Below are 355 nucleotides of genomic sequence, written 5' to 3' on the forward strand. Positions count from 1 at the left end.
TCACCGTCGATTCCTTGGCTTCGCCTAAAATAGATATATTTTTCTTTTCTATTCTTTAGTGGCTCAGCCAATCAATTACTCTTTTTGTCCTTTGTTGGGAATTACCTAGCTTACGCTATAGTAATTTCCTTTTTTAGCCAATTTTTTGATTAACATGTCCCATAATGATGTCGGGGTGCCTTTTCGTAGTTGTATTAGCTTCAAAAAGGGGGGTCTGGTGAGTGATTTCAGTGAGCCGAGTCGCTTCAGTTTGTGGGCAGTGTTTGCACCGCTGTGAAGAGTTCGCTCTCTCTGTGCGTCGCTGCAGCTCCTTCTCTGAAGTCGAGCATGCACATGCGTTGTCCTGTGACTGCTG

The sequence above is a fragment of the Frankliniella occidentalis genome, unplaced genomic scaffold (assembly GCF_000697945.3).
Source record: "Frankliniella occidentalis isolate FOCC.00 unplaced genomic scaffold, Focc_3.1 Scaffold374, whole genome shotgun sequence".
NCBI lineage: Eukaryota > Metazoa > Arthropoda > Insecta > Thysanoptera > Thripidae > Frankliniella > Frankliniella occidentalis.